Raw genomic sequence first — 23706 nt, forward strand, 5'->3', positions numbered from 1 at the left:
TGAAATTAGAAATTGCTCATGATCAAAGCCTGGTTAGGTATGCTATAACCCAAGGGAAAATCAAACTGACAATGTGAAGGTCAGTACTCAACGATTTTATTCAAATAAAGGAGTTCTGGCTTTAATAACTTTTAGTTCATTAGTATTCTGATATGGAAAGGAAAGCATCTTCTTAGCAGCTGAATTAATGATGTTTCAATATTTGAGAACTTTAATTTTGACCCCAGGGAGTGGAGGGGTCCTCTGAAATGTGATCGGGTTTGTACTGTGGAACTTCCTAGTAGCTGGGGAAGGTTAAGAAGCAATTTCAGCAAAGTGTTTTCTTCAACAAATCACCTGCAGGTGATTTTTCCAGAAGGGTAAGATGGTGCTGAATCCAAGAAAGTGTTACATGGGAGAAAGAGTCATCCTTAAACACCATCTGAGACTGGTGCTATGGTAAGCCCTGAGATGAACTATGTATGTTTTCTCCTTCGCTTTGACCACCTCACCTGCTCAAAATCCATCTTCTTACAAGTCTAACTGTCCTATACCTCAACCCAAATGCTTCCTTCTTCTTTTCCATCAGTGTTTGTCATATGTCACCTGCCTCAAAGCCATTAGGGACTAAGCTTGGTGTTTGTCCTCCTACAACCCAAATTAAGTTCCTTGTGGTGTTTGACTGGGTCCTGTCATTTATCTTTCCTATATCTGTCTTGTGTTTACCAAGCATACTGTTTGTTTTGAAGGGCACAGCTTGCATTTTATTTCTCTTTGTGTCTCGTGGTGTCATGCCCTACACTTGCTTGGTGCTCAATAAATATTAAAGGAAAATGGCACTTTTAGACCCAGCTCTGTAGAACTCCGAGGAATTGTTTTATGCACAAAGTTCAGAAATAAAAAGCCAAAACCCCAGCAAAATTGTTTCTTTTTGCATTCTTCATTTTGATGATGTCTCAAAGGCATGGTTTTCTAGGTTCTTTATGCCTCTAATATACTCCAAATTACCTTATATTTCTGTTTTATCTAACAGATAGGAGGTGACATGCAAGGGTACAGGGCCCCTAGTCACCTAGAGTCATATACAAAAACCTGCTGGAGTAATATCTAAAACAAATCACACCTGAACATTTTATTAAGGGCTTTTACCCTGTACCAGAATAATTATGTCCCATAACGTTAATTCACACTGGAAGGAATCATCAGAAATTCTGGATATGTTGAATGCAATTCAGTCAGTTGGGACAGTGCCGATTAAGACTACTCTAGGTGAAATGGCAATATGACATTCTGATACAGGAACTACTTGGAGGTCATTGAATGGATGCCATCTGAGATACTGGTGTATTCTGGGAAAGGAGGAAAGGGAGAAAACAGTAGAAGATTTTGAATGATCCAAATTCTGTGTCTGGGTTATTTAAACCTATAAACTCTCCATCACATCCCATTGCAGGGACATTCAAAGTCAATCTGTTGAACTTTCAGCCTGAACTCAAATTAGCCTGCACTCTACTTTTGTGCACTAGATAATGATAATTGTTGAGGATGTGTCTCCTTCTAAAAACGTTTTTTAAAAAATAAGCGCTGACCTGACATTTCCCCTCTTCTCTCTCAGAGTCATTAGTTATCTGAGTTATTTCAAGTCCCTTGGTTATTCAGAATACGCTTCTGGGAATCCAGCCTTCATTGCCATTGCCACAGCTGGATTCTGCTCTCAATCTTCTGGAAACTCCCCTAAAGAAATTAAGCCCCTTCCTTCCTGTCATTTATCTTTCCTATATCTGTCTTGTGTTTACCAAGCATGCTGTTTGTTTTAGGGTACAAATATAAGCAGGCAACAACTAGGAAAGAGATAAAAACCTTCTTCACCAGGTTTTATCTCCACCTACAAAATCGAACTAGTTGCTAGATACACCTAAAATGTCTTACAAGTAGGAGCAGACTCACTGCGCAGACTCAATACCTGACGTGTGTTGAGTCTACATGCTACATGCACATTGACTTTTATATATACTACGTGCACTCTTCATATACACTGTAGGCTCTCTTTCTATGAGAATCTTTGAGATTGTCCTCCTTTCTTAGGTTGTCATACTCTCTGGGAAGTCATTAGTTATAATGGCCAGATCATTAGCCTAGATTAACAAAGAAGCCCCGAAGCCCTCTCTTACTCCAAAATTGCAAGACAGACTGATGTATGACATGCAATCCATGAGACCAACATGTGTCTTAACCTAACTCACATCTAGACCTAGTCCAGTATATTACCTCTTGTCAAGCTTTTAACCTACTAAGTGTGCTATAATTTTCCATGAAAAATGATTCATTTTAGATCTAACCTAATACATATATGTATATGTTAAATGATCAAATGAATCCTGACTGCCCACTTTATTGTTTTCTTCAGGATGCTACCTGAATGGGAGTGTTTAGAATGAGGTGCAAATTTTATTGAGGCAGCTCCCTGGGAGGCTTTCATGAGAGTGAGGCAATAGGAAAAGCAAGATTGAAATAAAGGTAACTAGGCTAACTAAGTCAACTAAGCTTCCAAGACTCTTCAAGTGCTGTAGCAAGTTCATATTTCCCATCTTGCATTCTTTTCCTTATAGCTTCATGAACTTCAGGCCAACTTGGGTTTACCTAAGGCATTTCTCATTCAAATCCCACTTTGATTTCCTTAAGACCTGTTTTGATCAACATGTATTTCAAGCCCAGTTCAAAATATCTTGTGTATTAAGGAAATACTGTGCATTTCCTAGATTTCTTTAGCTACCTGCTATTTTCCCCTTCATCCCATCTCACTAACAGCAGTCCACTTACCTTACTTAAGGGTTATTGTAACCACCTCTGGGGTACCTCACATGTTGTTCTCTCTGCCCACCCTGGCCCACAGACACACATATTAGCCTTATGCTGTTCTTTAGGTTTATCTTCTCTGATTCTTCAATTGTCACTTAAAACCCTTCTCATTCCTTGTTAATTCTCTTTCCTAGTTGTTGTCTGCTTATATTTGTACCCTAAAAATTATCACACATACTTGGCTTTGAGTTTTTACATGTTTATCTGTTTAATTATCTATTTTCATCCTGGACGTCAAGGATGGTGAAAGTAGAGATAATGCATTTTGTTCACACATATTCATTTCAGACTCAATACCTGACACATATGTGTGCACACTAAATATTTAAGGAATTAATGAACAGGTGCATTGAGGGAAAATAACATTGTCTTATGGCTTAGTTTTTGTTTTATTTTGCTGTGTGTTCTTATGTTGTTATTTATTTCATTGCACATTTCTTCCCTTAGAATACAGAACTCGTATGTCTTTATCATTTGTGTCAGGCACATAGATGAGTGCTAAAACATAACAATTAAGAAAATATCATCTTTTGCCCTTCCCAGTGCTAGTTTAATACATATTCAGTGATATTTGCCAATTATTTACCTTGAGGACCTACATGGATGTATTAGTTTTTCATTACTGTAACGAAATATCTGAGATTGGGTAGATTTATTTTAAATAGAGTTTTTTTTGTTGTTTGTTATTTTAGCTTGCAGTTCTGGAGGTTTTGACCCTGGTGAAGACCTCATAGCAAAATGACTATGAGCCTGAAGAACATGCAAGAAAAAGAGATTATATTGCAAACAGGAAGACATAGTGTGACTCAGGGATCAGACTTACTTTTTTTTTTCCCAATTCCCTCTTGAGAGAAATGATTCTTAGTCCTATAAGAACTACCTTAATCCCTTCCACAAGCAGTATCCTCAGCAAGACCTAATGAGCTCCCACTAGTGTACTTCTTAAAAGCCCTACCACATCAACACTGCCACACTGAGGACCAAACCTCTGATACATGAACCTTTGGGACACAAACTACAGCCAAACCATAGCAATTGGTATGCTTGTCTTACTTTCCCCTGGATTAGCTTAGCTGGGGAAGAGCCTCCAAGCCCATCCTGCTCCTCCTGGTTTCTGCTTCTCTGTTTCACTAAAGCCCTGGATGATGGGTTTTAGTAGGAGGGTACAAGAAAGTCATATTCCCTCTATTGGCAGCTCTAAAGAGAGTCTGAGAAAAACTGAAGCTATGATTCTCAAATTGGGCACAGGAGGCTTGCTGAGGAAGTTTTGGCAGAGCATCAGGGCCTAGGCCCCTCACAAGAACAATTACAGCAGGATCTCCTCAGTGAGTCCACCTCTGAGGTGTTTAAAATACACTTAGGTGATTCTAATGTGCAGCCAGGACCAAGAAACCCTGTTCTGGAGGAATTAACACGGTTGGGGCATTTTCTGAAGAAGAGTTCATAGACTCTCTACTGGAAACTCAGTTTTCTGTGACAAATAGGAGCAGAAAATTTGGCTTTCAGCCTATGATACATTTTCCCCTCTCTCTAGTGTGGAAAGAACAAACCAAGAAGTCCCTGCGGGCTGGAAAGTTTGTGAAGGAAAATAGGCCTCTGAGGCCTGGAGTTTCTTTTTTGATCCCCTGACTCTTGCTCTCATCAGCAAGATAGGTCAGGTAGGATTTATCAAGTCTATAGCTAATGGGGACAAGGTGATTTGAAACTTGATTATTTGGGGTGTCAAGGTATTAAAGAGAGAAATATCACCAGGAGAAATACACAGAAGAACCATTTATCTAGCTGTAGGTGTTTGGGCATAGCAATCTAGATTTTCATTTAACTTGCAACCAGAAGGCCTGAGTTTGATTCTCAAGTTGGCTACTTACTATATGTATTGATCCTGGGCAACTCATTTAACTTTCTGAGCCCCAACATCTTCATTTGCCAAATGAAAATAATGGTATATGCCTCCCTGGATTCTTGTGAGGATTAAATGGATAATGCTCATAGGTTTCTACTGAGCAGACAATCTTGTGCCTGCTCTAGACCAGTGAAGTGTGTAACAATCACTTTTGAAGCCTCATTGTAACAGATGTTTCGGCTCCAGTGTAAAGTTGCTCATTCAACAGGTCAGAGATCACAGTTTCTAAAATGGTCCCCAGTGATTCCATCTCTGGGTATTCATTCCCTTCTGTGCCTCACTACCCTTGAGTGTGGACCAGGCCTAGTGACTCACTTTTAATGAACGTAGTACAGCAAAAGTAGATGGATATCACTTTTGAGGTTATGTTACAAAGCCTATAGTTCCCATTCTACTTGTTCGTAGGAAAGCCAGCTATTTGTCATGAGCTGCTCTTTGGAGAGGTCCACATGGCCAGGGGCTGATGTTCTTCCCTCACTGGAAGCCAAAAGGATAGGAGGCCTGCCACCAGCCATATGAATGAGCTTGAAAATAGATCTTTCCCAAGATGACCACAGCCCTAGTCCATACCTTGATTGCAGCCTTATGATAGAACTTAGGCTAGAAGCATTCTACTTTCATATATAACTAAAAAGAAGCAATAAAAAATTAAAAACTAAGAAACAAAAAATAAAAAGGAAAACAATAAATATGTTCCCAGTGTGAATGCAAAACAACAACAACAACAACAACAACAAAAAGCAGCATCCTGTTAAGCTATGCCCAGATTCCCTGACCCATAGGAACAATTTTTTTTTATATAGCAATATATAACTACCTCATTAGTCCTGGGGCAAAGTCCAATAATTGTATTTTTAATAAGTTCCCAGGTGGCATTAAAGGCTACTGGTCTGGGAATCACATTTGAAGAACCACTGGTTTATCATCCAAGGATCATTCTGTCTTTGACTTCCTGAAGGCTAAGCACTTTGGGGGAAACTAAGACATTATTTAAATGTATTTCTAAGATGCTAGGGAAGGTGAACATGATTTATCCTGCTTACTCTGCTTTCTGCATCCCCTATGACCGGTTGCATCCACCAACTCAAGAGTTGCTTCCTTAGGCCAGCCTGCCATGGTCATTAACTTAAAGTCCAGAATAACTTATTGAATATTTGCTTTGTACTTGGCCCATGCTTTTTTTTTTTTTTTGATAGAAGAGTTAGCTTTAAAAAATTATTTTCCCATTTAGTATCCCATATAACTCTTCAGGAAACTAAACTGAGCAGATGACTTTATTCTCATGTTACCGGTTAAAAAAAAAAAAAAAAAAAAAGGAATCACTGAGAGCTAAAGTGACTTTCTAAATTGAATAAGGAGGTAGAACTGGAGGTAGGATTTGAACTCATGTCTCTAGATTTCATGAAGCCACCCACCTTTTTCTAACCTCATCCTTCATCCAATATCTGTCCTTTTGTTTTTACAATGAATGATTACTTGCTATTTTATGATATTTAATGTCCTAGGTAGGGATTAGTGTATATAAGGGACCAGGATTAGACAAGCAGTCTTTTAATTGCAATTTTGAAGAAAGTATGGCTTGGGGGACACAGACACTAAAACCAGAAGGCCCAGAGCCAAAACTACTTCTTCAATTTCTCTTGGGCCTTTTGGACTATGTCTCAGTATCTCTGTACTCCATTATTTCTCCTCTTAATTCATGAGCTTTTTGCTCCCCTAGAAGTTTGGCATGGTTTTGCTTTTGATTTGCTGCAGTGTTGACTCTGGATTTCCACCAGTGACTCTTTGGTTCAAGAACTTATCATTAATTGATTAAAGACTTGGTCTCTTAGTACCAATTATCAAGACAGGCAATACATCATTAGCCTCCCAGACCTGTGGATTAGATCCTCTTGGGTGAGGTGTTTCGTCACTCCCTCCCTGTGCAAAGTTGGAGGAGGCCCACTCAACAGAGTTATTAAGCCCATTTTTTTTTAAGTCAAGGTCTTGCCTCAAACTCATGATCTTTCTGCCTCAGCTTCTTGAGAAACTAGGATTACAGATGCATACCACCACACCCTTATCAACAGAGTCATTATATAAAAGCAGAGGTCAGCAAAACATTTTTTATAAAGGACTGGGTACTAAATAGTTTAGGCTTTGCAGGTAAATGGTCTTTGCTGCAACTACTCAGCTCTATCATTACAAGGCCTACACAACCACACAATACCACACAAAAGCTTGGGTGTGGTGTTTTCCAACAAATTTTATTTTGTAAATAGGAATGGACTAAATTTGATACCTGGCCATAGTTTGCTGACCCTTGTACCACATGAAATTTGGGGAACACATACAAATTATACCACTCTTCAAGACAGAAATAGCATCCATATGCATGCATTCATCATAGCACTAACCTGGTAAGAGTTGAACATCATAGCACTAACCTAGAAAAGGCTGAGTCTTTATGTTGACGTTAGTTTTACTTCCTTGGCTAGTGCCCCCCTAGCTGAGGCAGAATAAGGATCTGCCTTAACTAAACATTAAATTACATGGGCAGCTTTTTAAATTCCTTAGTCCATTCCTATTCTATAACAAAATATTGTAGACTCAGTGACGTATAAGCAGTGTACATTTATTAGTACAGTTATGGAGGCTTAGGAAATCCAAGATCAAGATGTTGGCTGTGATGCCTAGTGATGGTCCAGACTCTGCTTCCAAGGTGGCACTTTTGATTGCTGCTTCCTTTGGAGGGGACAAATACTGTGTACTTACATGGCAGAAGAGAGGAAAAGGGCACCTAACTTCCTCAGGTCTTTTTATAAGACACTAATCCTATCCTTGTGGGTGGAGCTTTCAATGACTAATCCCTCCTGAAGCCTTATCTCTTAATATGGTTGCATTGGGGACTTAAGTTTTAACATGAATTTTAGAGGGACACAACATTCCAACTATAGAAAATAAATGTCCAGTCTTCATATTCTGGATTGAGACCTGGGCATCATCATGTCTAAGTAAATGCTAGAGGCTGGAAAGCTAAGCACATTTTCGAGATTTCCTTAGATTTTATTTCTATAGATGATCCAGCTTCCTCCAAGCTAACCCTTTTATGCAAGTTTACAAGGAAGAAAGAATGAACACTGTGAGAAGAATATAGTTGTGAAGGAACTCTGCCCTCTGCCCCCAATTCTAGTGTGTGTTTTCAGCTTTGGGTGTTTTAAGAAGCAAGATATTTAATTTGCTGATGAGGATTACAGAAGAAGTATGATGGTTTCGATGCTAATAGGTGACTTCTAAGCCCAGCTTCCTAAGCATAGCAGAGACAGCACTCCCTGGGTGGCCAAGTTCTGCATTGTTCTGTGGGTCATTTCATTCCTGTAATCTCCACTCAACTATTCTAGTTTTTGTTTTACAAGCCACCTTTTTTTTTTACAAGTTATCTCTTGAGTATTAAATTTCTTTATACTAGAAGTAACTAAAGTGACTTCTATTGAGTTCCCTGAACATAGAGTAATGAAATTGGTGTTAGAAGTGATTGCAGGCAACAGCAATTCAGAAATGGGAAACTGGGGTGGTTTATATGGCATGGTTGAGTTTGAAAGTGTCCAAGTTCTGATAACCAACAGAGGATGGATGGGCTACTGATAGACCAGGGTAGGAAGAGACAAAAGTTACTTAAGTTATATAAGTTCTAGGAATAAAGTGCTTATTGGAATCATGGGTATCCCATTCTGAGTACAGTGGGATAGCAATACAAGCACCATCGGGGTTGAACTGGCTACATATAATAGCATTTGATAACTTAAATAAATGACTAGAATCTTAAAATTCTTATTCCAAGGCTCAGCCAGAAAACTGATGTTTCTTCTGTCCTAAAACAATCTCCATGATCTCTTGTTGCTGCAGAGTTGATCTAATCAAGATCAGCTGTGGATTTTGCATATGTGTGTGGGAGGGGCCATGTCATTACAGCACAGGTGGAGCTCCTCACCAGCTCACATGTGAAAGTCAAGCATTGATGTGAGAGAGAAGAACCTAAAGTGGAAAGTGATTACATTTGGGATGAGTTAGATAACTTGAATCTGAATCCCCAAGTCTTACTGAGCCTCCTTTGTATCAGAGGACTGTGTTTCCCAGACTTTCTTATGTCTCAGGCTCTGCAGATGTCCTAACTTCCACCAAGCAGACACGCCCCCAGGAGATTGTCCCCCATGGCCAGAGCAGATATCAGGAGACAGAGACTTCCATTTAAATGGCAGTGTGGTCCCAAAGCCAGCCGATGTGGTGGGAGCTTCCTAATTCCTCAACTTTCTTTCTGATGTGGCAGAGCCTCTCTCAAAGGGTGAGTTTGGCTGTGTGGTTCTGAAAGTGTTCCTAAAATCTGTCTTGAGCATGCTCTTCTGGTATTTCTGCCTGAAGTAGCTAGAACAGATTCTGACCTCTGCATCTGAACCCAGATACAGAGGGTTAATACATTATTTCATCAACAGTCTTTAACATTCTAACTCAAATTACATTATTAAACTTAAGGGTCTTAAAGGACCCATTTTTAAAAATGGTGGAAATGACTTAGAATAACTATCAAAGGAAAACAGATTGGCTCTGCTTGAATTCCTCCCAGGATAAGTTTCTTAGGCAATTCGTTTCATGTTGAACAAATTTCAATTCTAGAAAAAAATTTTCATACTTGTCTGGAATCAGTCTGTTTGCAACTTGAACCCTTTGATTTAGTGTCTTGTTAGCATACTGGTTTAGTTTTCTGTTAGGTGAAAACTCAAATTCCTACATGAGTTTCTTCTGTGACGTCATTCCCAGATTCTTTAACAGTGTGTTCAACTGGTTGAAAAAAGTGGGGAAAAGACGAGAGGAAAGGAGAGGAGGGGGTTTGTTAGTTTTGGCGGGGATTGTTGAAGGTGTTAGAATGGGCTGGATCTTTAGAAAAGAAAAACAAAAAGGAGGTTGAATAAGGTATGTGATTTAAAACCTTATTTAATGACAGTCCTAATCCCAGCTCATGTTTATTTTCCCAGTCTCAACATTTTATTTTCACCATAATTTATCCTTCATCTATTAGTTTATCTTTCTGTTGGTAAATTAATGATGCTTGGGTCATACCCTTGACACCTTGAATTTTATTATTTTGCTCAAAGGATATTAACCCATGTTGAAAAAGAGATAGGAAAGGGGAGTAGAAATTAAAAACATCCCAAATAGGAATGGATTAAATCATGGCCCCCTGTTATTTTAATTTCTCAAACTACTTATCACTATGAACAAAATTAAAAAATAGTTGTTTATATTCTGTTCATTATTATTTTTTTTTAATTTTTTTTTTACATTTTTTTTATTGGTTGTTCACAACATTACAAAGCTCTTGACATATTATATTTCATACATTAGATTGAAGTGGGTTATGAACTCCCAATTTTACCCCAAATGCAGATTGCAGAATCACGTCAGTTACACATCCACAATTTTACATAATGCACTAATAGTAATTGTTGTATTCTGCTACCTTTCCTATCCCCTACTATCCCCCCTCCCCTCCCCTCCCATCTTCTCTCTCTACCCCATCTACTGTAATTCATTTCTCTCTTTGTTTATTTTCCCATTCCCCTCACAACCTCTTATATGTAATTTTGTTTAGCAATGAGTGTCTCCCTTCATTTCCATGCAATTTCCCTTTTCTCTCCCTTTCCCTCCCATCTCAAGTCTCTGTTTAATGTTACTCTTTTCTTCCTACTCTTCCTCCCTGCTCTGTTCATACTTGCTCTCATTATATCAAAGAAGACATTTGGTATCTGTTTTTTAGGGTTTGGCTAGCTTCACTAAGCATAATCTGCTCTAATGCCATCCATTTCCCTGAAAATTCTATGATTTTGTCATTTTTTATTGCTGCATAGTACTGCATTGTGTATAGATGCCACATTTTTTTTATCCATTCATCTATTGAAGGGCATCTGGGTTGGTTCCACAGTCTAGCTATTGTGAATTGTGCTGCTATGAACATCGATGTGGCAGTGTCCCTGTAGCATGCTCTTTTAAGGTCTTCAGGGAATAGTCCGAGAAGGGCAATAGCCGGGTCAAATGGTGGTTCCATTCCCAGCTTTCCCAGGAATCTCCAAACTGCTTTCCAAATTGGCCCCACCAATTTGCAGTCCCACCAGCAATGTACAAGTGTACCCTTTTCTCCACATCCTCGCCAGCACTTGTTGTTGTTTGAATTCATAGTGGCTGCCAATCTTACTGGAGTGAGATGGTATCTTAGGGTGGTTTTGATTTGCATTTCTCTGACTGCTAGAGATGGAGAGCATTTTTTCATGTACTTGTTGATTGATTGTATATCCTCCTCTGAGAAGTGTCTGTTCAGGTCCTTGGCCCATTTGTTGATTGGGTTATTTGTTATCTTATTGTCTAATTTTTTGAGTTCTTTGTATACTCTGGATATTAGGGCTCTGTCTGAAGTGTGAGGTGTAAAAATTAGTTCCCAGGATGTAGGCTCCCTATTTACCTCTCTTATTGTATCTTTTGCTGAAAAAAAACTTTTAAGTTTAATTAAGTCCCATTTGTTGATTCTAGTTGTTAACTCTTGTGCTATGGGTGTCCTATTAAGGAATTTGGAGCCCGACCCCACAATCTGTAGATCGGAGCCAACTTTTTCTTCTATCAGACGCAGAGTTTCTGATTTGATATCAAGCTCCTTGATCCATTTTGAGTTAACTTTTGTGCATGGCGAGAGAAAGGGATTCAGTTTCATTTTGTTGCATATGGATTTCCAGTTTTCCCAACACCATTTGTTGAAGATGCTATCCTTCCTCCATTGCATGCTTATAGCCCCTTTATCAAATATAAGATAGTTGTAACTTTGTGGGTTAGTCTCTGTGTCCTCTATTTTATACCATTGGTCCACCCGCCTGTTTTGGTACCAGTACCATGCTGTTTTTGTCACTATTGCTCTGTAATATAGTTTGAAATCTGGTATCGCTATACCGCCTGATTCACTCTTTCTGCTTAGAATTGCTTTTGCTATTCTGGGTCTTTTATTTTTCCATATGAATTTCATGATTGCTTTATCTATTTCTACAAGAAATGCCGTTGGGATTTTGATTGGCATTGCATTAAATCTATAGAGAACTTTTGGTAATATCGCCATTTTGATGATGTTAGTTCTGCCTATCCATGAACAGGGTATATTTTTCCATCTTCTAAGATCTTCTTCTACTTCTCTCTTTAGGGTTCTGTAGTTTTCATTGTATAAATCTTTCACCTCTTTTGTTAGGTTGATTCCCAAGTATCTTATTTTTTTTGAGGATATTGTGAATGGAGTGTTTTTCCTCATTTCCATTTCAGAAGTTTTGTTGCTGATATACAGAAATGCCTTTGATTTATGCGTGTTGATTTTATATCCTGCCACTTTGCTGAATTCATTTATTAGTTCTAGTAGTTTCTTTGTAGACCCTTTTGGGTCTTCTAGGTATAGAATCATGTCATCTGCAAATAGTGATAATTTAAGTTCTTCTTTTCCTATTTTTATGCCTTTAATTTCTTTCGTCTGTCTAATTGCTCTGGCCAGTGTTTCGAGAACTATATTGAATAGAAGTGGAGATAGAGGGCATCCCTGTCTTGTTCCGGATTTTAGAGGGAATGCCTTCAACTTTTGTCCATTCAGAATGATGCTAGCCTGAGGCTTAGCATAGATAGCTTTTACAATGTCAAGGTAAGTTCCTGTTATCCCTAGTTTTTCTAATGTTTTGAACATAAAGGCATGCTGTACTTTGTCGAATGCTTTCTATGCATCTATCGAGATGATCATATGGTTCTTATCTTTAAGTCTATTGATGTGGTGAATAACATTTATTGATTTCCGTATGTTGAACCATCCTTGCATCCCAGGGATGAATCCTACTTGATCATGGTGCACTATTTTTTTGATGTGTTTTTGTATTCGATTCACCAGAATTTTATTAAGGATTTTTGCATCTAGGTTCATTAGAGATATTGGTCTGTAGTTTTCTTTCTTTGAGGTGTCTTTGTCTGGTTTCGGGATCAGGGTGATGTTGGCCTCATAGAATGAATATGGAAGAGCTCCCTCTTTTTCTATTTCCTGAAATAACTTGAAAAGTATTGGTATTAATTCTTCTTTAAAGGTTTTGTAAAACTCCGCTGTATACCCATCCGGTCCTGGGCTTTTCTTGGTTGGTAGTCTTTTGATGGCTTCTTCAATTTCATCTATTGATATTGGTCTGTTCAGATTGTCTATATCCTCCTGACTCAGTCTGGGCAAATCATATGACTTAAGAAATTTATCGATGTCTTCACTATCCTCTATTTTATTGGAATATAGATATTCAAAATAATTTCTAATTGTCTTCTGTATTTCTGTAGCATCTGTTGTGATATTGCCTTTTTCATCCCGTATGTTAGTAATTTGAGTTCTCTCTCTTCTTCTCTTCGTTAGCATGGCTAGGGGTCTGTCGATCTTATTTATTTTTTCAAAGAACCAACTTTTAGTTTTGTTAATTTTTTCAATAGTTTCTTTTGTTTCAATTTCATTAATTTCCGCTCTGATTTTAATTATTTCTTGCCTTCTGCTACATTTGCTGTTGTTTTGCTCTTCCTTTTCTAGGGCTTTGAGTTGGAGTGTGAGCTCATTTATTTGTTGGTTTCTTCTTTTTTTGAGGAATGACCACCAGGCGATGAACTTTCCTCTTAAAACTGCTTTCATTGTGTCCCATAGATTCCGATATGTTGTGTCTGTATTTTCGTTTATCTCTAAGAATTTTTTGATTTCCTCCTTTATGTCTTCTGTAACCCATTGATCATTCAGTAACATATTGTTCATTTTCCATGTGATGTAGGATTTTTCCTTCCTTCTTTTATCATTGATTTCCAGTTTCATTCCATTATGATCAGATAAAATGCATGGTATTATCCCCACCTCTTTATATTTACTGAGGGTTGCCCTATGGCATAGTATATGGTCTATTTTTGAGAAGGATCCATGTGCTGCTGAGAAGAAAGTATATCCATTTGATGATGGTTGATATATTCTATATAAGTCAGTTAAGTCTAGGTTATTGATTGTGGTATTGAGTTCTATAGTTTCTTTATTTAACTTTTGTTTGGAGGATCTGTCCAATGGTGAGAGAGGTGTGTTGAAGTCTCCCATAATTATTGTGTTGTGGTCTATTTGATTCTTGAATTTGAGGAGAATTTGTTTTGTGAATGTCGCAGCACCATTATTTGGTGCGTAAATATTGATAATTGTTATGTCTTGTTGGTGAATGGTTCCTTTTAACAGTATATAATGACCTTCTTTATCCCTTTTGATTAACTTAGTCTTGAAGTCGATTTTATTCGATATGAGGATGGCCACCCCTGCTTGCTTACGAGGACCCTGTGCGTGGTATATTTTTTCCCATCCTTTCACCTTCAGCCTGTGTATGTCTTTTCCCATCAGATGTGTCTCCTGGAGGCAGCATATTGTTGGATTTGTTTTTTTAATCCATGATACCAGCCTATGTCGCTTTATTGGAGAGTTTAAGCCATTAACATTCAGAGTTACTATTGATATGTGGTTTGAACTTCCATCCATGTTTGATTGTTTATCCTTTTTTAAAAAAAAAAATTTAGTTTGTCTCTCCATGATTGTCTTTCCCCTTGCCCTCTGTCTTTACTGAGGCACTTCCCACTGATGGTTTTGGTTATTGTTTTTCATTTCTTCCTCGTGTAGTGTTTTGCTCAAAATGCTTTGCAATGCTGGTTTTCTGGCTGCAAATTCTTTTAACTTTTGTTTATCATGAAAGATTTTTATTTCGTTGTCATACCTGAAGCTTAATTTTGCTGGATACAGAATTCTTGGTTGGCATCCATTGTCTTTCAGTGTTTGAAATACATTGTTCCATGACCTTCTTGCTTTCAGTGTCTGTGATGAAAAATCCGTGGTTAACCTTATTGGTTTACCCCTGAATGTAATCTGTCTCCTTTCTCTTGTAGCTTTTAATATTTTCTCTTTGTTCTGTATATTGGATATCTTCATAACAATGTGTCTTGGCGTTGGTCTACTGTGATTTTGTGTGCTCGGTGTCCTGTATGCATCTTCAATTTGTATATCTGTTTCCTTTTTTATTTCTGGAAAGTTTTCTGTAATTATTTCATTCAGCAAGTTTCTCATTCCCTTGGTTTGAATCTCTGTACCTTCTTCTATCCCGATGACTCGTAAGTTCGGTTTCTTAATGTTATCCCATAATTCTTGGATGTTTTTCTCGTGATTTTTTACCAGCCTTTCTGAGTTGGCTAGACTCTTTTCAAGATGGTATATTTTGTCTTCATTATCTGATGTTCTGGTTTCTACTTGCTCCACTCTGTTAGTCATACTCTCAATTGAGTTTTTAATTTGGTTTATCGTTTCCTTCATTTCTAGAATTATTGTTTGATTATTTTTTATAATCTCTATCTCCTGATAAAGATGCTTAACTTCTTCTTTTATCTGTTTGTGAAATGCATTCTCAATGTGTTCTTTCGCTGCTTGAATTTGCTGTCTTGTATCCTCTTTAAGGTTCCATTCCATTTGTCTTAGGTGTTCCTTGAGTTCTTTATATGACCATTTTTCTGATGACTCTAGGTCCTCCTGAATATTTAGGCTGTCCTGCGTTGTTTGTACTCCTTTTCTTCCTTGTTTTTTGAAGCTGCTCATGTTGCTTCTTGTTCTGTTTGACTGCTGAGTTACTGTTTACTCCTATAAATTAGTTTGATGCTTGGGAGGAAAGGTATTTGAAGGGAAGGGAAGAAGTCTCTAAAGAGAATGAGAGTAGGCAGGTAGAATTCAAGAAAAAAGGGGGGATAAGAAAAATGAGAAGACTAAAGAATAAAAAGAATAGGAACTAAAAAAGAAAAAGATTAAAAAAATAATAATAATAATTAAAAAAATTTAAATTAAAATTAGTAGGAAAAAAATTTAAAAAAATATTTTGTAAAAAAAATTAATAAAACAACAAGAAAGAAAAAAATGAAAATGAAAGAAAAACCTATATCAAGAAAAAAACAAACAAAAAAAAAAGGAGAAAAGAAAAAAGAAAAAAAAAACCTAATAAATGCAGTCTTAGAGTTTTATTAACTTCTCTTCCAGTAGATGGCGCTGTGCCCACCAGGTCAAGTTTCTCCTGTCAATACGCGGGAACCAATCACTGTGCAGCAGCTCCTCCCAGACTGGGCGAGTCTCCAATCCTGAGTGTCTAGGGCCTCCTCTTGTGTCTAGTCACTTCCCACTTTTTCTCTAGCCAGGCCCCTCTCACCACAATACTGGCTACACGCCAAGTCTGCTGCTCCCGGGAGCCCTGTTTTCATGAACGACTGGGCACACTCTTCCAGTTTGCCATTCCCTCAGACCCTAAGCTTGTAGAGTTTGGGGCTGAGAATCCTCAGCGGCTTTTACTTGCCCTCTGGTATCCACTTCCCGTAGGTGGTGCAAGAGACCTCAGCAGTCAGCCCTGGTGGGAGCGGTAGTTCCGCTTGCGGGACCCGCACCACCTCTGATTCCCTCGGGCTGGCTGAAGCACTCACAGGAGAGCTGGGAGGGGCCCTTACGGGAGAGCTGGGAGGGGCTCTTAGAGTTTTCCCGATGTGTGGAGAGGCAAGGCTATGGGATCACACACCTGTTTCAACGAAGTTATCTCCTCCACAGCAGTCTGATGACATGGTTTCCCTTTGCCGGGAGACTAATTCAACGGGTGGGTCCTTCTCTCCCAAGCCCCGTTTCAAACCTGTGGCCACTACTTATGAAGGCTCGGTAGGCATTTACCTTCGTATGATGAGAAGGGCTGACCAGTTGTTTCAGCGGGATGAATTAATGCCGAGTCATAGCTGTTTGTCTGCGGGAAGCAGGTGACCGGGAGTTTGAATTCAGCGGGCCAGAGCTCAGTGCGTGTTCTTGGATCACTTGGATTTTAAATTGTCGCTCATCTTATCAGCTGTTTCATATAATTCGGCAGTTCATTCGCGCGGTGAAGAGTCTGCTCTATGGTGCTCCACGGGAGGCGGTGCCAGCAGCGGCGGCGGCAGCGGCGGCGGCGGCAGCGGCGGCGGCCTTCGGGACCGCCGGGGAGGGGGTGCGGGTTGGGGGAGGGGAGGCGGCGCCTCAGGGCCGAGCGGTCCGGGTACCGGACACGCAGGAGAGCGGGCGGGGTGGGGGAAAGAAGTTGAGATCTAAATTTAGAGACTGAGCTTGGAAGGAGAGACGGCTGGGGAGAAAGAAGCAAGGCGGAAAGGCGGAGAGGAGAAGGGGAAGGAGAAGGAGAAGGGGCTGAGGGAGCCGGGCGGCTCGGGCTGCAGCCTTACTGCTCTCGCTGAAGTCGTGCTGGACTCCCTTCACCTTGGCTGGATTAGTGGCTGATTCACTCCACCTAGGCCCCTTTCTTGACACGGTGCTGGGTTTTTGTCGACAGATCTCCTTTAATGATCTTTACCTCATCTTTTCAGTCGCCGCGGCGCGGGGCTCAGAGCGGCTTACTCACTTCCCGCCGCCATCTTCATAAACTCCCTGTTCATTATTTTTTATTGAAACATTTTTTTCTAGTTGTTTATATTCTTATTGTCTAACTTCCTCCAACAGAAAGTAAATTATAAGTGGACAAGGATATTCTCTGTTCTAATCCTTGCTGTATCTTTGAAACCTGGTCCAGAAATCTGACATTAAACAGAATAGATTCTCATTCTCTCCCTTTCCCTATTCCCCTCTACGGTCTCTCTGTGGTGTACTGTATGTACAGAGACACATATATAGTGGCTTGATGAATGAATGAATGTCCGCAGACATAATGACAGAAAGAAAAAAGAGGATTTAAAGGATCCGGAAGGAGATTGGGTTAGTTTTTATTGCTGCCAACAAATTACCACAGTCACTTAAGACAGTTTCCCTGGTCAGGAATCCAGTTACTAGCTGACTAGGTCTTCTGCTGGGATTATACCTGAAGGTTCTTCTGAGAAAAGATCCACTTCTGATACCTGATGATACTTTGAAAGCACCTATGTTTTCATTTCTTTGTGGGTATTGAGGTGCTTCTCATTATTCAGGTCTGGTTTGTCTCTTTCAGCAGTCAATTCATCAGTTCACACTCAGTGCTATGTCCTATTCATCAGAAGACCCACAGTAAGAAACAATGCTGAACACAGGCTATCAAGGGTGCCTTTGGCAAAACTGGATGGTGAGTAATATGAGACAGTTGCGAGTGTCACAGATTTCAGTGTCACCACCTGCTAGCTGCCTCTTACTTATCAAGCTGCTTAGCCACTGTGTGTTACCACTCACTAGTCTGCAGTTAGGAATCACTGTAGTATCTACTTCACGTAGGTTTATTAAGAGGATTAAAGAAGATAATCCATTCAAAGAATTTATCACACTACCTAGCTCAATACATGTTTGTTAAGACTACTATTTGTTGTAGTATCACAGGGGAAACAAAAGAAAAATCCTCTATTTCTCCTCATTGAATCCAGGGATCAATTGTGGCATAAAGCAAAAGTATCAGTTGTATGTTTGATGCAAAAGAGATTGGGGTAGGTTATAGTCTGATAAATACAGCTGCTCATTTATATGTTAAAAAAATTCATGGCTCATCTGAGAAAATACCCATTTCTGATATTTGAAGGGGGACAAGAATGAATATTTGAAGGTCTCCATTGAACATCTTTTCATTGAATATCACACAGCTTTCATCATTATTATCCCCTACATGTATACTCCAAATGAGTGGAATTCCTAGTATATTCAACAACATGGTCTAGAAATTTTAACTAAGATATAGTTGCAGAACTGCTGGTTGGGCAGTAGTCTGTGTGTGTCACAAAAGCTTGGGCCAACACAGAGGCCTGGGATTCCGCCTTCATGGCTTGGACAAACCCCCATACACAGTGAGAGGGGTCAGGTTCCTATAGTCCTTAAAATCTCCATTCGTGTCCCTCTTCAAGAGGGCAGTTGTCAAGAGGTGAAGGAATCAGTGGCAATGGAGCATGTGATGCCTGCTCTTTTTCTATCCTTTTTAGTCAATTCAATAGATTTTAGTTGTTTTAGATAGATGGCATCAGACATGAAGGGTATCATTTGAATCTCCATCCTTATGCTTTTATTACTGTTGCTGCTGCTTCTTCAACTGCAATGATTCCTGACAAACATAAATGGTTAACCTTGGATGCTCCATCTGGCCTTTTAATACATTAAAAAAATCTGATTCCATCAGCAGATTTGGGTCACATCAATTCTAGTTAGTTTCAATATACTTCTTTCCCTGAGAAGTTTGCAAAAAGCTTTGACAATGTAGAAAAATGTTCCCCAGGCAACCACTCATGAGTTTCCTAAGGTGTGGTTGTTGGCATGAGGTTCTATGTGATTGGAGGGAGTGGCTCTGGCTGGTATCTTATGAACCATTTCTTTCCTCCAAAGAAAAACTGCTATGGAGACTGTTGAAGCCAGAGAGTGGGACATCATTGACACGTAATTGGGGCCATAAAGTGCACTCTGTGAATATGGTTGTCTCATAGGAAGATTGATAGTTCTCTTCTTCATGAGGTGTTCATTTTTCTCATTTCCCCCTGTTTGTTTTTGGTTTTGTCTGTACCTTTGGGCTTGAAGACCTTGATCTTGTAGCTGCCCCAGTGTAAGTGCTCAGTATATTTCCATTCTCATTCTCCTTCAACAATCATTCAGAATAGCACCTGCTTTACCACACCATGTTTCCTCCTAGTAAACTCTGTGTTAATGAATAAACAGAGGTGTCCTCTTTGCTGTATTCCATAGGGATTCCTCTCCATTCAGTTGGGGTGGCTTATCTCTAAAATTGATTGTACTCACAGACATTGGAATATTTATGCCAAGGATGCTATCTTGAGCCCTTCAGCCCTTCAGCTACTGATGTCCAGTGTATTGTACCCTCTGTCTTGGAGCACTACATGGGATATACTCTTCACTACTTTACCCTCAATTTCTTAAAGCTTTTGAGGTTTCCTAATGTCTAATATTTGGATTTCACAAGACTGCCCTTAATCAAGATATGTCAGGGTTTTATCACGATGGTATTGCTGTAGAGGTATCAGTGCAAAACAGATCAAAAAGTTAAGATTTTTATCCTCATAATTAGGAAATAAACTTGACTCTTCTTGTTTAAAAATTAGAAATGTGAACACCCAGTTCCTGGCTAATCCGAAATAGGTTAGCATCAAAGTGCTGCATCTGTCCAGAGGCAATGATTTTATCAGCCAGAGGTAGCTTCAGATTCCAAGCCATCCTGGCTCCTTCCTTGACTCAAGAGACACCATTTTTTTTTTCTATAAAGGCAAAACAGAAAGGGACAAGCTAGTAGAAAATTCCAAACAATGACTTCCCACTCGATGCCCTCTCTCTCTTAGCTCCAAACCTTACCCACACTGTCTACCCAGTTAATCTCTTAACTCATGGCTCCTTGCTTAGGGCTGCTCAGACATCTAAAATCCCTTCTGCCAAGCTCTCAGCAGAGTATAGTCCTCTTTGCTCAACTATTCCAGACTTCAAAGAAGCAGCCCTGGACTCTCCCTTTCCTATTCCTTGGATTATCCTCTTGGGCTCATACTGTTTGCTTGCTGCTTCCCAGATAGACCTCCGGCAGCAGCAGACTTTACCTCCCTACCTGCAGTCTGTCCAGCACCCTTTCTTGCTCCTGCAGGAAGTTCTCTCCCACCAGGACTGCTCTCTCTTTCACCTCCAGGCCTCACTTCCAGTGAGTTAAAAGTCACTTCTGATCATCCATGGCTCTTAGAACCAAAGCCAAGTAACTGACTCATAGCTCTCTATAGGCCCCCATGGCTTGGAAACAAGACAGATTATACCGTTCAATTAATCATGGCACCCTCCTCTTTTCCCTGTTGGTGATGACTGAATTCTAAATTATTAAATCTTTCTGATCATTTATGATCTTTTAAAAAAACTCTCAACAATATTATTTGCTTTGATGTTTGTCTTGTCTGATATTACTACATTTGCTTTCCTTAATTTTTATTTCCCTGCTCTACTTTTTTTTGGCCTCTGGAAATTTTTATTTCCCTACTCTACTTTTGTGAGTATTGATATTTTTTGGTACTTCTCTATAAACAACCTTTAGTTGACATTTTTTTAGTTGAATCTAAAAATCCATGTCTTTTAATGTCAGAATTTCTTCTAGTTATATCTGTGAAAGTTACTGATATACTTGTATTCATTTTGCTAATTGTAGTGTTTGCTTTTTATCTTCCTTTTTTATCAGCTTCTGTATATGGAAGCCCATCATGCTCACAGGTAACCATTCTTCTGCAACTTCCTCCTGCAGCCACTTGCTCTAGCTGCCTGACCTCACTGGCAATTCTGGAACGCCTTCCTTGCTAGGCCTCCCCGGATTTGCCTGTGCCACTCATCTGTGGGATGAGTTCATAGTTCTTTCTACTATGCAACTTATACATCGGACAATTTTCCACTTGTACTTTATGCCTCAGTTCAGGGTCACCTTGTCTATGAAAATTTTCAGGATACTTTGAGCCCAGGATGATTTGCTGCATCCTTCTGTTTCCATAGTACCTAGAGCATCTCTTTGTTATGGTTCTCACCATATATTTACTAAATACATGTTTAAATGCCTTTATTTTCTAGACCAGGAGCTTCTTAATGGTAAGGAGTATGTCCCTATTTCTATCCCCAGAGTCTAGTCCAATACTTGGCCCAATTCATATTTATTAAACAAATGAATAAAACTAAAAAAATAGAGTTACTATAAAGAAAAAGGACTTGTTCTGTAAATCATAAATAACATCATTCTTACTTCTGATATGCTTCCCCCCCCCCCGTTTTAATAAGACTGGCTTACTTTTCCAACCGCATTGTGAGTTTTATGTGGCAGGGGCCATGTTTTGTAGTAGGTCGGTGCCATTTCGATCTTTAACAGAGTGTTGTGTGTGCAACAAAATCCCAGAAAATACTGTTTGATTGATGAGATACATACATTCTGACCACTTGTATTTTACCCATACAAAATGTTTTTTATTAAAATAAGGGTGTGACAAATCAGTCATAATAAGGACATATATAGAAAGTTCCTTCAGTTGAGTTACTGCTACATGGCCACTTGGTGAGGTAGTCACTCCTGGCCTTTTTTCTAACAACCCAGACTCTTAGATAGGTCCATGTTTTCAATTTCAGGAGCCCTAAATTTTTTTTTCTGGCTTACTAACTTTCATCTTTCTTTTTCCTTTTCAGAAACAGAAATTCTAATAAAACCATGTATCACACGGTCTTATGAGTATTCTTTGTTTTCTCTTTTTCTCTTCAGAAGTTGTTTTTCTTCCTCTCAATGCTATAAAAATGACTTTGGATGAAATTTTTCAATAGCTAAAAACTCATTTGCATATTATTTTAATGTTGCTAAACTGTAAAAACTAAAGTTATTTAGACCAATGGGTCTCAAAGTATGGGCCCAAGAGCAGCAATATCAGCATTAACACAGGAACTTGTTATAGATGTACATTCTTGGGACCCACCCCAAAACCCGCTGATTCAGAAATTCTAGTGGGGCAGCAATAAGTGTTTTAATAAGCCTTTCTGGGGGATTCTGAAGCATGCCAGAGTTTGAGAATCACATCTTTGCATTGTTGCTCAAAGATCTATAAGGCATATAGCTATTCCCCTTCCCCATATATTTTCCTCATGATCATTAGAACAAATTTAAACAGCTCCTAGTTTATTTTAGTTTTTCACTTGTTTGCTTTTGCTTTTTATTTTATTTTTAATTGATATAAAATAGTAATACATATTTATGGGGTACAATGTGATGTTTTAGTAAGTGTATACATTATATAATGATTAAGGCAGGGGATTTAGCCTATCTATCATCTCAAGTATTCACTATTGCTTTTGTGGTGAGAACAATCAATATCCTTTCCTTTAGTTTTTTCTTTTTTTAAAAAATATATAATGCCATATATTAGCAGCTAGGGAGCATGAAGGGCAGGGGAGAATGGGAAGAGAATGGTCAATGAGTACAGATCTCTTTTTAGGTCTATTATACCATAATGCTGGAGCAAGTTATGATCAAGTCACGTAGTAGCCAGAAAGGCAGTGTAGATAGTCATCAGGTAATGAATTTTGAAGTCAGAAGTTGGCTAGAATTCACATATTGTCACACCTTACTCCATCTCCCTGACGCTCTGGTTCCTCAATTTCTCATCTGTAACATTCAGATTATAGTAGTACCTACCTTATAAGGAGGACCGTGGCAAGGAATGAATGAGTTCCTTTTCATAAATGCTTAGAACAGTGTCTGGTACAAAATGTGGGCTACAAAAGTAATTTTAAATTACTTACTAGAAGCCACAGTTTTCAAGGGATGTTATCCAGCACAGCCCTCAGTAAGAGGGACACAGAGTGGGTGGGTGGAGCAAGTCCCATACCTTGCCGAGTAATCTTTGCCACAGACCGCTGGTGACCGTAGCCTATGTATCAGGCAAGAGCTATTCTTTTTTTTTTTTTTTTTTTTTTTGGTACTGGGGATTTAACTCAGGAGCACTTAACCACTGAGCCACATCCCCATCCCCCTCCTCCCCCCCTTTTTTGTATTTTATTTAGGGGAAGGGTCTCACTGAGTTGCTTAGTGCCTTGCTTTTGCTGAGGCTGGCTTTGTGCTTGCGATCCTCCCGTTTCAGCCTCCTGAGCTGCTGGGATTACAGGTGTGCACCACTGCTACAGCCAGAGGTATTCTTTTAGATGCTGGGGGAATAGGAGCAGAGTGTAGGTAATCCATATCTTTTTAAGCAGGATGGACACCTGTGCTGTTCTGATTGCTGGAGGACAAAGCAATAAGAAATGTAGTTATGCTTCACCAACATGTGACAGGTGTCCAAAATCCTTGGGCTATGATTTGGTTAAATCCAAGGATTTAGAGCTCTCATATATACTGCTTTCTTTAAAAAATTCCACATGATCTAGGCCCTGACAT

This window comes from Spermophilus citellus (genome assembly GCF_964194105.1).
Source record: "Spermophilus citellus genome assembly, chromosome: 13".
Lineage (NCBI taxonomy): Eukaryota > Metazoa > Chordata > Mammalia > Rodentia > Sciuridae > Spermophilus > Spermophilus citellus.